Source organism: Chrysemys picta, chromosome 2, assembly GCF_011386835.1.
Source record: "Chrysemys picta bellii isolate R12L10 chromosome 2, ASM1138683v2, whole genome shotgun sequence".
NCBI classification, from domain to species: Eukaryota; Metazoa; Chordata; order Testudines; family Emydidae; genus Chrysemys; species Chrysemys picta.
This window is the reverse complement of record NC_088792.1, coordinates 43375333-43390806: the sequence shown is the minus strand read 5'-3', so window position 1 is coordinate 43390806 and position 15474 is coordinate 43375333. Positions and strand designations below refer to the sequence as shown.

The window sequence follows — 15474 nt, the reverse complement described above, 5'->3', positions numbered from 1 at the left end:
CACAGAATATTGAGGTGCTTATACTGCACCCATCACCATAGTATCTGGGCAGAAGACAACCAGTCAGCATAAGCGGCAAAAAGCAATGGCCCGAGGCAGAACAACTTTATTCACACTAGAATTTCAGAAACAGCCACAATGGTGCATTTTACTGGGGAGTGGCTTAATTTGTCCTTACTCCAGAAACTAACTACTCCTGCAAGTGCCTTCAGATGTACAATTTATTTGTCCAAATTAGAGGCACTCTTATGCCTTTAAAATATGTGCTATGTCATATTGCATTTGATGGATAAGAAGCCAGATATACACTGTGCGGCTTGTGCTACCAAGTTCCTCTGTTTCCAGGACAGTTTCCCCTCCCCACAATAGTCCCCGACTGACCCCACCCCAATAGCCACTACCATAGCAGCAGCCATGCCCTGCGTTCAGCACAGCGCTCGAAGTCCTAGCAATGGTTCTAACCTTTCACTAAAGCACTACTCAGGCTTCCCCTTTGCCATCTGTTATCTTCTCCCTCCCATTCCCCGAAGTATGGGCCTGACCCATCCCTCCCACTCTCCCATTTTACGCAAATCTGCTGCTATCCCACTCCCTCCCCCTATCTCCGCATACCCGATTCCCCAAAGCACTGAGATAATCTGATGCAACCCTCGCCTTCCTGTTCATGGGAATTCAGCCAGACTCCTCACTGACAAGCATGTTGCTCATGCTCCAAATGCAACTAATTTCTTCATGTGCTGCAGAAGGAACAGAGCATGACCTCATTTTCACATCAACTATATTTATAAATAAGCACTAATTCTTTTATATAAAACAGTAAGGGGGATTAAGTTCTGTTGCATGTATAAATATTTTGTAGTATTAACCATTTCAATTTTATTTTAAACTGTACATACAGGCACTAAAGCAGCAAGAAATAATAGCAAGTAAAGCCAAGAGGGCAACAAGTCTTTCCTGTAAAGTTCAGTGGTTAAATAATACTGAGTATGCTAGTGAAGATGAAAACTTGTCTAATGAAATCCTTCAAGTAACAGCACCTCTCCTTATGGGCCATGCATCAGCAAGAAAATATTAGGTCCTTTCAGAAATTTAGACCCAAGAGGCTTGTCTACATGGCCCTGCAATTCGTATTACAGGGGTGTGAATTGCAGTATCTACTAGAGTGCTGTGCCGCACTGTAACTCCCCTGTGTGGATCCTGCAGGTGCAAATTAGAAGGTACCTAAGAAGTCACAATTCAAGGTAATTTCACCTGCGTTCCTTTTCTGTGGTCTCTCGATGGCACCCAGTCAGGCTCCCAGTTCCTCAGCCATCACCTATTGTGGGTAGAGACCTGCATCTCCCTCCCTCCTGACTGGAGTCTTTTGAGGCTGCACTGTTCTCCCCAGCAAGCCAGACCGCCTAAAAGGCCAGCGGATGTGCTTTGCTTTCTCTCCAGAGACTATGAACGGCATAATTGCTGCAGTCACAAGATACCACACAGTTCTTTCTGAGCAAGCACATTTATTCTCAAGGTGAAAGCATTACAGAGAAAACATAATTAAAAACGATAAAAGAACCTACATCCATGCAAAAACGTTTACCAGAGGTCACCCCAACTCCAGCCTCAGGCTATGGTAGGTGTCAGTCCTTCAAAACCCACAACAGGGTATTCCCGTGATTACAAATTCTAAACTGTCTCAGATTCTGAACCAGAACAACCATGAATAGTTGAGTCTTTCCTTTGTAAAGCTTGGGCCTTTGATAGAGGCCTCATGCAACAGGTGATCAGCAGACAATGGTTCACTCATCAGGGCATAGCTTCGAAAGGCTGGGTTTTTGCACAACCAGAGGTGGGGAATTTGCATTAACCCCTCCCTAGATATTCCCCAGGAAAACTACTTAGCACTTTGGCACATTCTTGTCTGGCACATTGTTCAATATAGTCCTTTGAATCCCTAGGTCTCACATCTCCCCCATAGAGAAGTTACATACGATCGCTACCTGCAATAACACATAAACTATTTATTTAATATAATGGAACCCAAAGTAACGTAAACTTAATTCAATAAGGTCTCCCAAGGATACTGCAGGAAATTACCATATCTGTCACAACTAGTTTGCGTTAATGCAGCATGTTAATGCATACTAGATACCTTTTAGTTTGTGCCAGAAGTGTCCACAGGGAGCAGTCAGAGCGCAACACCCTAGTGCATACTGCAATTCACACCCCCGAAGTCTGAACTGCGGGGCCATGGAGACATAGCCAAAGACTGCACTTACAAGCGCAAGAATGCTAAGTGCCAGAAAGCCCTAAACAAAAATCCCATTTTAATTCATCATCGCCAAAACACCTCATTTTGTAACTTGGCAACCAAGGGTGCCAGTTTAAAGTAAATCAGCATGAAGTATATTCTGGTCATTAAAGATTCTGGGTTCGTTCCCAGTTTTACATTTAATAGTTAAAAATCCTAACATATATTGAAAAAAAAATGTACATACACGTGTATTGCAGTAGACCCGGACACTAATGTATAACCATACACATGGTGCCTCATAAGGAGTCCCACCTTAAACACTAGTCACAGACAGACTATTTTTCTACATGTATTTAAGAAGTAGAAAGGCAAGGAGTGAAATGCGCTGTTATTTTTGAAATCTGCAGAAGACAAGTGTTCTTAGATCTGAAGTGAGATAGGCAAGTTGTTAGCATTTCTTTTCCTTTTGACTTGCCTAACAAAAGCTAGAAGAACAAGTGCAGCGAAGGATAACGAGGCATGCATAAAAAAGGAGGGCAAGGAAACAAGGCTAACTGAACATTATGGTAACAAGAAATGTCGGTAACATAAGAAGCACAGTTCTAAACAACTAGAACTAATAATATGCCAAGAGAGATCTAGAATGGAATAGGGGAGGAGACCAGAAGTGAAAACTGACAAAATATCATACATATTGAAATTTTTCTCAAAATTTAAAATTTTAGAAGCGATCACTAATAGAATTGAACAAGTGATGAAGATATTTTTATTACTATCTATATGTAAATCTTTTTCTCTTTCCTAAAAGAGAGTGGAGGACTATGGGTCCTCCCCTCCAGGACACCCCATTCAGATTTTCTTCCCATTTCTTCTCCACACAAAGCCCTGTGTCAAGGTAACTCTTTCTCTCCAGTAAGAGATCAGGGCTAGATCTGACTGTCCACAGGAATACTGCTACCAGTCTGGTACAATAAAGGCCATTGGACAGCAATGCATCCTGCACTTCTGGGAAGTTAGGAAAACATACTGGAAATGATGTTCCAAGTCAATGTCACTAGATCACTCACCCAGATTTTATCTATTCCTTCCTCTCTTTTTTTTTTGTACTGGAGGAAAAAAATCCCTGTAGATTGAACAAAGACATCCAGTTCCTCTTTCCTTGTTTATCTTAAATGACACATTGTGAACCCTCAAAGACCTACTTAAACAAGGGTTCTCCCTCCCCCACAGCTCCTTTTTGCTTCTTATCTAATCCAACAGTGAAGTCACGAATACTGAACCTGCAGCATCACAACAATTTCCACAGCAATAGACTGATTACAGACTTCAACCAGGCGAGAGATTGCTGCAGGAAACCCTTTCTCAAAACAAAATGGTGTTAAGAATGAGGCCCCGTAGTAAGATCATCTCTATAGAAATGGAAAAGTCAGAGGAAATCTAACTGCTGCACAGAGATCACAGCCAGAACTGAAATACTAGAGTAAGTTCTATTTAAGGAAGAGATGGGAAGTGAGGGATTTAAGGAGGGTGGGGAGAGAGAAAGATAAAGACAGTAAGCAATTCTAGATCAGACAGTCTGACCTCAAGTTAACAGTGAGGTTTTAGAGTGAATTATTAGATACACCAAAAAGGAATGTTTAATTAGTAAAAGCTGCTTTAGGAGAATCAGTATGAATTCAGGAAGACAGTATTTAAAACGTTTGGCAAAGTTGTCAGCAGGAAATATCAAGAAGATAGACAGAGGAGATGTAGCAGATGCATTATTCTTGATTTTACCAGAATACCACAGCAGAGAGCCACGTTAGAATTAAACACATATGGGACTCAAAGGAAGACTCCAACATGGTTGGAAAATTGGATGAAGAGCAGAAAGCAGAGAATGCAGGGGGGTGGCGGTGGGGAAGAGGGGAAAGATGTACTCAGAGAATATGCACTACGGAAGAAGAGTCAGTAGCAGTCTTCTGAAGAACTATATTAGCGTTGTGCTTTTTTATTTACAAAAGTTATGTTCATTCATTAAAACTAGCAGAAAACAAAGTGTCTATTGATTCTATAGGTAAGGTCTTGGAGGAAGGGAGGGAAAAATTAAGGTTCACAGCATCATTGCAATTACAGTGCCTTAGCAATGTTATATGCCTAAAGCAAGTCTGAGACTCAGCTATATACTAACTCCTTTCTTTCAGATGCTCCCAGGGCACTGTCTGGATGGGCAAAAAGAACAGGCAGGCTTGTCTACATGAGAAAGTTGTACTGGTTTAACTTAAGGTGTGATTCTAAACCAATTTAAGATAAATCAGTGCAACTTCTGTGTGTAACAATGCCTGTTTTTCAACCACATTAGTTCACTTGAGTTAGCTTAACATGATCAAAGTCCTGACACTCATTAAGATACTAGCTAATATATTTCAAACCACATTGGCCACATGGTAGCTAGTAGGGCGTGGTTAGCAGGCCCAGGTGTACTCTAGTAAGGAGCTAAAAGGATTGAAAAATACACCATTTTTGCACATCAAGACAGAGACATCGATGATAAACTATCGTAGCAGTGTCAAAATGCTGAACTATCTGCAACTCCTACTGCTAATTTCCCTGTGCTGAACTGGTACCTCCATAAGCAATAGTTTCTGTTGGTCTCTGAGGAAATTTTGCAGCTGTACAAAGAAAACCTCTTACTCAGCAACCCAAAATATCATTGAACACTGGGGAAAAAGAAATAATGCATATATTTATATAATAAAAATAGAGATGAATGATGGAATGCTATTGTCATACCTTCTGGAGTGGCTCACAAGCGTAAGTGCCAACCTCAGGGCAGACTATTAAGAAGCAGGGGAAAAAACGCAAACTGGTGTATGTTCTAGAATTAGATTTCATCAACCCAGTATCAAGTGTGAACTCCTCTAGCACTATAACAGCCTTAACATGGAGTCACAGACAGTCAGTCCACTTGGGCACTCTGGTCTATTTTGCCACCCAGGCAAGCTAGTCTTTGTGACCGATGGTCCCTTACATAAAAAAATCATAACAATATTCCCCAAAGGACCAGTCACTTTCCCCAGGTCAATTGTACCATCTCTCACCAAAGACTACACTTGTAGCCAATCCTGTAATAAACTAGATTTACTAACTAGGAAAAAGAAGTGAGAGTTATTTACAAGATTAAAGCAGGTAATATAACACATACAAATGAGTTACAGTTGTAGATTCCAAAAGATAATAGAAAATTCTATGATAAGCAAACTTCATATGTCCTTTAGGGCTAACCTCAGTAAAACATCAGGGGAGGGGGTGTCTTTTCCTTATGCTTAATGATTCTTGGCCCTTTAGAGCCCAAACAGCAAAAAAGTACCTAGTTTATCCTTGTCAGGGATTTATATCTTCTTTTTCCCAGAGTGCAAGCTGATGGGATGAGTTTATGTGCAGGTCTCCTCCCCATAGAGGGGGTGAGGAGTTCAATTAACAAAGTCTTTGTTCTTTTGGTATCTCACAATGGTGCATTTGGTTTCAAAAGCTTTCTGGCTGAGCAAAACCTAACATCTTGTGTAGGAAGCCAGCATTTGCATTAGAAAGGCTTCTTTCCTGTTTGATGAGTTACCGAGTTACGAGTTACGGAGGGTTACAATGCAAACATTTGGTATTGCTTTAAAACATAGCGTACAGATAAGTGAAACTAATACATGCAGCATCCTACAAGCTATTCATAAGGTCTAAACACCAAAAACTTTCTTACAACTCTAATATCTATCCTCACAATACTGACACAGGTGAACCAGACTGGTTTCCCGCTATGCATCTCTCAATGGTCAACGCAGCCTTGGCATGAGCTGGCACCTGGTTTGCCAGCATCACAGCAATGACAAAAGAAAATACTCTAAAAGAATAGATCCATCAACACATGAGTCAAAGGGGCGTGTTGGGGTGCTGGAATTGAGTTTTTACCTTAGCTCATACAAAGGAAGCAGAGCTATCTTTTTTCAGGCTTTTTTTTTTTTTTTTTAAACTTTCCCATTTCAGGAATATCATCAAGACTTGACTCTCTGAATTTTGCTAGGGGTCTATCTGGAAGATTAGACAACTGGGGTGGGAGCTTTCACAGCCATTAATTGAAGGAGCTCTGGCAAAGATATTTTCACTCAATTGTATGTCAATAAAATAGGGGTTAATTTAAAAAAATTTAAGCTTTAAAAATCCCTTACTATCTCATGCACTCAGGTGTAGCTTCCTTAATACGTGTGAGTGACATAGTCCTACTGGCTCTCCAATAATCCATAATATCTTCCAGGAAAAAACAAAAGAGATGAGACCCAAATCCCCAATCCGCCCTCTTTTAAAAAACAACCACTCTCTTTTCAGGCCTTCTCTACACATCATAAAACAGCAGAGTAAGAGAGCTTTTGTTTTAGACTTTGCAGACTCCTGTTTAAATGGATCTGAAAACGGATGGGTGGCAAATCTGGCAGTTGTAAATGTTTTGCTTACAAATAATAAAGTGTTAAAAGAGACCTGTGGAAAAATCTTATGACTTAGGACTCAAGAATTCAAAAGGGAAACGGGGACTACAGATAATAACCAGAAAATTAGTAACGCAGTAGATATAGAGTTAATCCATGAGACAGGATCAGAGCCACTACAGTTGTGCACTCAAGCAAGTGCTACTAGCCAGAGTCGTCTTCTTTACAGTTTTACACTCCTTTGTGCTCCCGAGCAATCACATCCTATTTGTTTTTACAACAAGGACAAGCCAAAAACTACTAGTTTGAGTGAAAGCAGTCACTTAACTATAACTCTCAATTTCCAGTACTAAATTTATTCTCAGCTATATAAAGAAAACCAGTATCCTCAAGGTTATCATTTGGGAAAACCAAATCTAAACACTGACATTCAAACCTAAAATCCTATCTGGCTTTTCAATCTTTTTAAGAGTTTTTACTAAATCTAAACGTCATTTGAAGAACCCACTTGATGCCGTGTTTCATGAATCATGTTTTCCCTTATCAGATACCAGTTTCCTCAAGAACTGAGGCCAGTCAGTGTAGTCTCGCAAACCAGCCTCTTGAAAATCGTTGTGTTTTACTGACATAAGCAAATAATGGCATATACAATTGAAGGGCCTGATCCCGAGAAGTGCTAAGTATCAGAACTTCTACTGAAAATAAAAGAGAAAAAACAACAACAATGGAATGAAGTTGTAACTTTAAGCCAGTAAAGCACTGTAGCTTCCTATTGGATTTAGGCCCCAATTCTACAAACTGATCTGTGAGAACACCCTTCTACATCTGTGCAAAGACCCACTGATGTCAACTAGGCAGAGGTCTGCTTCTGATAAGCTTTACAGAATCAAGGCAGTAATTATGCATCTTTGGGACTTCCCTAAGCAGGGACAAACTCAGGATATTCAAAATTAAAAGCTGTTTAAATTCCTAGATTGTGATTAAAGAAGACAAAAAAAGGGAAAGGAAAACAGTCTGCTCATTTAAAAAGAAAACAACAACACAGTTATTAACTTTATTTAAAGCTACTTCCTCCACACAGTTTAAGTTTACTGGCAACACACTTGGTTTTGATACCTACATGCCAAATGGATAAGTTTTTCCTCTTTTTGCTTTAAACCTTTGGTCCATTTGTAAGGTCATCCTTTCTGACCAATAGGATTTCCATTTATCTGGGGGGAAATATTTGATAGAAAAAGAAATGTTCCACACCCTCTTGTCACAAATGCCAGCTCAATTATTTATTTAACTTTTTTTTTTTGTTACCAACAATCGAAGTTTTAAAATAATAGAGTAAGTGTATGCAAGTGGCTGTGTGTGGGGCAAGGAAGAGTGTGCATAAAAAATGTATCCACCAGCCAGTAACATATGGACCTTGAATTGGCTAATGAAAGCAGTTTTGGTAGGTTGCATTTACATGAACCACATCAAATAGTGAATCAAGCAAACCTGTAAAGGATCCACATCAAAACCAGACAAAACATGTACAAAACAGGGACCAATCCTGCTATAGGGGTATCTAACACATGGAATTATTTTGGTTCTATAAGAATTATTTTGGGGAAGGTCTACAGCCTGTGTTATACCGGAGGTCAGATTAAATGATCACAGTGGTGGTCCCTTCTAGCCTTGGCATCTATGCATCAAAAGAGGGAAGGAAAATGCAGATATACTGTGTGGGTCACGACACGACATGATTGCTAACACCTGGGCCAGATCTCAGCTAGTTCTAAATTGGCATTGACTTCGGTGGAGCTGTGCCAATTTACAGTAGCAGAGGATCTAGCTCGAAAGGTCTGCTTCTGATTTCTGAATCTGTACGATCTCTGATGCTGTGGTCAAATTCTTTATAATTCTCAATTGCTAACTTTATCCTGTAAAGAGCATTATGCAAGCACATGAAACAGCAAAAGCAAACCTCACAGTGACTTGCCAAAATGTTCCTGTGTGGCAATGATTGAACCGAATTTCTACAAATAAAAGTGTCAGGTGCCAAACTGGCAATTTATTAACAAAATTTGCTAAACAAACCAAAACAAAAGAAGCAGCTAAACAAATCCTGGTTAAAACTAGGTAACTGATATCTTACGAGAAAAGTTTAATGTATTAACAGCAAATATAAGCACCTGTTTGCTGAGAACTCACTCATTCAGCTTGCCAGGCAGGCTTTTACAGCCAATGAAAAGTTCTCCTGAGATCTAGCATTAAAAACTGTCTCCTTTTATAGTGCTAAATGCAGCGAGCTCTGTTTGGGGGTAACTCTGGGTTTTTCCATATCTCTGGATTGGATGCCGCTAGTTGTGTAATTAATAAGACCCAGCTCTTTTAGAGAAGAGGCAATCTGAAAAAGTTTATGTCAAAGAAAAAACAACAATTAAGCAGCAAGGATTCACACACACCCTGTTTGAATCCTGGTCCACACAACTGGGTGGGGGCATTCTCCCCCCACACCTAATAAATTGTACTCCCCTGAGCAATAGGGTGACAATGGGTGAACTGAGTCCCTTGCAGACAAAGAGGTAATAAAATGGAATAGCTGACCAGCCTTAGAAAAAAAAGACAGGGAAGATTTTCTATCAAAGCTCACAAGCTAGCAGGTAAATATATTTGGGGACCTTGTACTTCTGCAGTTTGACTTCATGGGCATAGATCAGCAGCACACTAGAGTTGCCTGCAAGCCCCATAACGAGGATGAAGAGTCACCTGTTAGAGTCTCCATTCCTAGGAACTCAAAGGCAAAATAAGTAGTAGTGCCTAACCTCACTGCTGCCTGAAATCTAAGCCCCTACACTGAGTCCCTTTGCTAGTCTGACAGAGTTTGTGTTTAGGGCACAGTACAAGGCCTATCTCTAAGGCTTTTAACTAAAGGGAAATGCAATTTTGTCTTGTGGTGATGGAATCCCTCCCTCCCCCCAAAATACTCTGCTATATTAAGTTGTGCATGTGCTTCCTGCAGTAATCTTGCACCTTCTTATAAATCAAAAGTAAAAACATATTCATTTAGCCCAACTTATATATCTATATATTAACAATACGCAAATGTGTATTCTAAACCAGAGGCACAAAACACTAATTGAACAGAAGGTAAACTAGAGTACTCCTATGCCATTTCCAGTGACAGCCAGGCTACTGCAGAAGCATGTACTTGGGTGGGTGAGGGATCATTTGAAAATACTCATCACTTGACTGTTCCATATACAAAACAGGGCTTGCAAATTCCGAGCTGCTACAACCTAGGATGCTACCACCAATTAATTTCTTGTAAAAATGGTAGGAATTTGATTTAATGTAGAAGTGAGAAAGCTATATGCATAATTCCTAGATGAGACTCTGATGCCCTATTGTAAAGTGATTAAGCAAGGGTTTATAATTAACCTGAAACTTGCATGACTATGAAACTCATGAATAGCAATAGTTACATTAACAGCCCCAGCTTTGATCTTTATAGGAACTGTGCGTGACACTCAGTATTACCCAAAACTTGTATTTTATACACCCTGCACTATAAGATGCTGCTGCCAGGGAGTGCAGACAGAAGTAGAGTTTGAAGGCTTTAGCTTGCCACACATGTAATTGTAGCCCAGTGGGCCAGCTTACCTCTATTATATTCACTGCTTTGCATTATATTCTGCTTTATTATATTCAGCAGTAATGCAAAGAATCTAAAGCAGGGGTCAGTAACCTTTCGCACGCGGCTCGCCAGGGTAAGCACCCTGGTGGGCCGGGACGGTTTACCTGCCGCGTCCACAGGTTCAGCCGGTCGCAGCTCCCACTGGCCATGGTTTGCCGTCCCAGGCCAATGGAGGCAGCGGGAAGCGGCGGCCAGCACATCCCTCAGCCCACGCCACTTCCTGCCGCCCCCATTGGCCCGGAGCAGCAAACCACGGCCAGTGGGCGCTGCGATCGGCCGAACCTGCGGACGCGGCAGGTAAACAAACTAGCTTACCCTGGTGAGCCGCGTGCCAAAGGTTGCCGATCCCTGACCTACAGGCTTGTATCCTGTAAGACATTGGCTTTAGCAGTTAGCATGAGACTTGAGGCCTACGAACTTTGGAATAGATAAACTTAGGTAACTCATAAGTTTTGGGAAACTGGAAGTAGAGTGTAGGGGAGAATTGTGTCCAGAATGACTTCAGCCAACCACAGAACATGAGGTGACACCAGCTTCTGGAAGATTTTGGACAGAATATAGGACTGCAAGAGTGCCATGGCAACGAATTGATGTACATGATAATGGGGTGAAATCATAAATACACTAATCTATAGAAAATGGACACCTTAACATTGGTAAGGGGAGGAAATACAAATAAGGAAGAGGGGAGAAACCCCTATTGAATATGCTTTAGACATGGTAATACCAGCATAACATATTATAAAAGTGGCATCCCAGAGCAGTAGGGAAGAGAGATGTAGCCCTTGGGAGGGGCCAGAGATGGCCACTGGTGAAGATAAGGAAGGTGACAGTGATGAAGATGATAATGGCTAACATGTCAAGTTATTCTGGAAGGGCTGGTGTATTTTCTATATTATCTCTATCTACCTTACTGAGTTAGAGTGTGTGGGACTTTGCTAAATGTATTATAAATTATTTATTTGCAAATAGAAAAGAGTTCCTATAGTGTGAGTATTGCACCTGTGCACATCGGGGTTCCCAACGATATAATAATTTTAATAATACTGGGCCTGATCTTGGGATAAGAACTTGTCAACCCTCAAAGTGATAATGGGAATTTTTATTTATAATCTATAGATCAGTCTACATATGCATTCTTTACTAGACATGAAAAAGTAGTCCTGGTTTTAAAAAAATCCACTCTTTCCCAATGGATTCTTTTGAAACACAGGTGAGAAATCAATACAAGAGTAAAGTTATGCACTGATATTTTTCAGCTGCTGAGCATTACTTCTCCACTGCTTCAAGTTAAAATCAGGTGATGTTGCAACATCACCTATGAGATGTTTCTAGAATGACAACACACAGATGAGCTGAAAACGCTGCACAGCCCACAAGGATTTTAGGCCAAAATTGCATGTAATGTACCAGTAGCCTAATTTGAAAACCTTCATCTTCAAGAATCCTTTGCTGTACATATTAATTTTTCTTGGAATGGGGTCTCAAAGCTGCAATTATGTTAAATAATCAACACACATGACTGTAAGAATACATCAGAGACACATTTATTAACTACTCAATATAATTGAAACTGGATACACATGCTAGGGCAGGGAAAGCAGGCATGCATTAATTTTGCTTATTCCAGAGTATTTTTAAATCCTACTTCATATTTCTGAAATCAGTAAAGCTCAGTTTTGAAAGCAAAAGTGGGATGTGATCGCTGAAGCAAGCATGATTCTATAAACCTTTCTCAAGCTGCATGAGTACTCCCAATGACTCCCACAGAATTGTACACACGAGTCAAGGCTGCAGTGCAGACTCAGATTCTGTGTATTTGAACTCTACCTAAGCACTTACATGCTCCCATAATTGAAGCAATTGAGCAGTGAATTTACCCTCACATCATCCCTCTGAGGTATTACACTCCTGTTGGGCAGATGGGGATCTGAAGCACAGAAAGATCAACTGGAATAGTCAAAGTCACACGGGAAGTCTGGGACAGAGTTGGTAACGGAACTCACATCTCCCAAGTCCTACTCCAGTTCCTGGTCTTATGTTTAAGACTCTTCAGCACTTAACTACATCTCTGTGGTTACAGTCAACACCAATTTTTCTCCCCCTTCTTTGACAAGCCATGTTTTGATGTCTATAGTTGAAATAAACAATAGTAATGGGATATTTATTTTTGGTTGGTTCCAGTAGGGTGGAGGCTTGCTATTCTTGCATGACTCGCATGTACTTATTAAGTCTCCTACCTATCATGGCAGTGATTGTGTTTCTTTGTGGTCCAATTTACTTGTTATTATACAGACAATAGATGCGATAGTGATCATGACAGTGGTTGGGACAAAGCTTCACTTGGGGCTATCTAGGCATATACAAAGGTATATACAGTACTTGCAAACTGGGGTGAATACATAAAAGCATCCTAAGTCATCTGAAGATTTTCTTGTTGGCATATCACACTGAAAACTCATATCTAACTTGTTGTTCACTATTACTTCTAAGAGTCACTTACCTTTACTTCTTTCTAAGGTCCCTCTATTATTCAATATCTGTGTTTTGACTATTTTTCCTCTTCATGCACTAACATGAATTTGTCCATACTGAATCCCATCTTATTTCCTACAAATACTTCCAACATCTCCAGGCCTCTGCATTATTTCTGCCCTCGTCAATGTTTGCTGTCCTATTTAAAATCATTTGCAGATTTAATTAACCTACAGTTTATCCCATCTTCCAGATAATTAATGAAGATGTTAAACAAGATGAGACCCAATGCAGATTCCTATAGCAGCCTACTATAAAACTTCTCCAGCCTGACAGGTAGTCACTTGTCATTACCATTTGTATGCACCTTCATCCAGTTAGCAATGCATGCAGCAACATTCTCATCCAAGGCAATTTGAATTAATTTTTCAATTAATGTTTTCATGAAGACTGCTGTACCATGTAAATTTCAGCTGCGATGACTGCCTAAATATTCAGTGCATGACAACTGATTCAGCAAACAAAACTTGCTCTATTTAAATTACTGTAATAGTTTATAGTAATCTTAACTTTTGATCTTATTCTTGACAGATAATTTTAAAGCTACACACATCTAAATTAAATTTTAAAATATCAAATTAATATTAAAATCTGATCTTTTTTCAAAATTGATTTCTATCCATCCTGATATGAAGTGATATTATATAGCAGCCACTTAGCAATACACTTTAAGCAGGATTCAATATATCTGAACTTATTGGATCATGTGTTCCACGCGCTCCATAAACCTTAATGGGAATCATGTGGCTAGAGCAGCATCTTGCTGTGCATCTTCCTTGCTAGCTATTTGTCGGTTTCAACATGTATTTAACAGGGATGCTGCCAAGCCACCAGTCCAGTTTACATAGCTACGTTTGGCACAGCTTGAAAATGGGGCATAACTAATTAGCCGGTGGTAGTATTACAATTCTGCCACAAGGACTCCTCGTTGTTTTTGTCCATCTATGGCACTTGTCATATTGGCACAGCACCAAGGTGTCAGAGTGAATGCTGGGGTCATTGTTTGCTCTCCTTATACACTGATCTCAACATAAAACTTGACTATTCTATTTACCAACTTGTTATGTAGATAATGTGGCGATGAAAAGAGGGATCATTACTTATACTGTGAAGATCTGCAGTAAATTTATGTCATGACCATCTGAACCATTCCCCTTAAGAAGGTTCTGACCTTGATTCTGAATGAGTATTGAATTCTGAATAGCGTCCCATTTCAGCCCTCTGTTTATGATACCAGTACTGTAAACACACATCCATTTAAATCAGGGATATGTCACCGAGGATTACAGACATTTGTAACTTGACAGACAAATCTATTTGGTCATTAATAAATAGAAACATTCACATCTATAATATACCAATATCTTTTTTTTTCTGGTGCAGGCAAGAACATTTTACAGTACATTAGTCTATATTGTAGGCTAGCACCTTGAATTAGGTTAAACAAACAGCTGGGTTTTTTTGAAAAATCCTTTGCTGTGCAAATACTTTTTTTTTTTTTTTAAGGGGAAGGAGAGAATGGGAGAGTTTAAATCATGCAGACACTGAACTCATAAATGGCAGCTGTATTCACAGGATAGGTTTGAAGGAATCCAAAACAGCTGAAATGGCATGCATACAGTGATGTCAATAATCAGTATCTGAAAAAGTGAAACACATTTACGTGGTGTTTCCAGGTATCACAAATCAGTGTTTCATGTATACTTGAGTAAAGGGGAGGGCAGCAGACTACGCAAAAAGGATATCGGCTATACCTAGGTGCAAGAGGAATAAAGGACAAGACATATTTTGAAGTCTGCCTGATTTTGTCAGCCCATGCTGGAAGGGGATCACTCACTGCAAGCAGCACCCAGTGGTTAGGCAGGGCATGGCAAGTCATCTTTCCCAGTGCCCCTGTTGACAGCCATTCTAATCCGGCAGTGCTCTGTCTCTTCCATGACTCAGCCCTTGGGCCAGGTCACATGTTATATGTCTGCCCCTTTCCAGGTATATAGAGTCCATCAATGGAGTAGCCCTCCACATTAGACTAGGACAGGGGTTCTCAAACTGGGGGTCAGAACCCCTCAGAGGGTCACGACGTTATTACATGGGGGGTCGCAAGCTGTCAGCCTCCACCCTAAACCCTGCTTTGCCTCCAGCATTTATAATGGTGTTAAATATATAAAAAAGTGTTTTTAATTTATAAGGGGGGGGTCACACTCAGAGGCTTGCTATGTGAAAGTACAACATAGCAAGTATAGTACAAAAGTTTGGAAACCACTGGACTAGGGTCTCCAGGTCTCCCCCTGGGTTGAGGTCTCAGGGTCTTGACCCTTCAATCCTAAGGGCCTTCTCGCCCCTAAACTATCCCTATCAACTTCTGCCTTCAGCACCCTCTAGTGATTAGTAAAGGAACCCAGTCCCACCTTCTCCACTATGTTCTGATCCAGGGCCCAGTGTAAGCAGCTAAGTTCCCTCTTTTCCAATGGGTTAAAAAAAAAAACGTCATTACATAACTGGAAATCAAAGATAAAGTCTTAGACCTTCTGAGAATCCCAGATCTCTTCCTTAGGTTTTGGCCATGTTGCTATAGTTAGTCCAGA

The 15474-nt window shown here is 40.3% G+C and overlaps 1 protein-coding gene across 2 annotated transcripts in view; it reads right to left on the bottom strand.

Moving 5' to 3' along the window:
* Positions 1-15474, bottom strand: part of FAM171A1 (family with sequence similarity 171 member A1) — a 132853-nt gene that overhangs the window by 60423 nt on the left and 56956 nt on the right. The gene's annotated exons all lie outside the window — the stretch shown is intronic.